Raw genomic sequence first — 943 nt, forward strand, 5'->3', positions numbered from 1 at the left:
CATGTCATGGTACTGGCAGCTCAAGGCTTCCTCCTGTGGTACCACGTTCTCAGTGGGGCTCTGTGATCCTTCACAGCAGCCCCAGATGATCTGGTCTCTCAACAACTGCATTTTCCCAAAGCACAAGAGAAGTTCAGGCACTGCAGCAGACAGAGTATTTAGCTCCAGTATTTGACACCACTCTAGGCTGGAGGGCAGAAGGAGAATTGATGCTCCCCAAGCACATGCTGTGACTACAGCTGCAGCATCCTTCCCTTTCCACTGGTACATATTTGGATTGCATCTGCCCTTGCTAACTTTGAATTTTCATCTATTGTACTCTAAAAGCAGGAGCAAATGCCTTGACCTGTATTCACAACAGTTGTGTAATTTTCATGTAACAAAAGGAAGTCTATTAACCTAACATTCTTTCTTTTCAGCTGAGATAATAGAAGCAATCAGCACTGATGGTGCTGAACTCTAAGATCCTGCCTGGACAGCAGTAGGAACAGTTGAAATACAGAGGGCTAGTGCAGAATCCCATCACATGTTGCAGTTTTGCATCTCTTGTACATCCAAACTGCTACAGTGGGAATTTTGAAGCTGCCTGAATTGCAAGATCAGGCCTTCAGCATGAGAGAGGGTGTTCTTGCTCACAGTCCTACTGGGAGATAAGTGACAGTAATGGTCAGTCAAACCTTGGTGTAGAGGGAAGTAAACTCAGCCTCTCAGATGTGAATGTTTACTCCTCTCAGTTGCAGAGTGAATTGCAGCATGGAGAGAATCAGAATTGCCTATGTGTGCAATGCAGCTGGGCTTGCTCCCAGCCTGGCAGCCAGTGCCATTCCTGTGGCTGCCATTTCAAGTATCACCACCTTGCACATGAGTTTCAGTTGTGCACACTGCAGCAGTTTCATTCTTTCAAATCCTGAGACAGAAGAAGAGGATATTTCTTTTCCTTTAA

The sequence above is a fragment of the Geospiza fortis genome, unplaced genomic scaffold, assembly GCF_000277835.1.
Source record: "Geospiza fortis unplaced genomic scaffold, GeoFor_1.0 scaffold383, whole genome shotgun sequence".
Classification (NCBI taxonomy): domain Eukaryota; kingdom Metazoa; phylum Chordata; class Aves; order Passeriformes; family Thraupidae; genus Geospiza; species Geospiza fortis.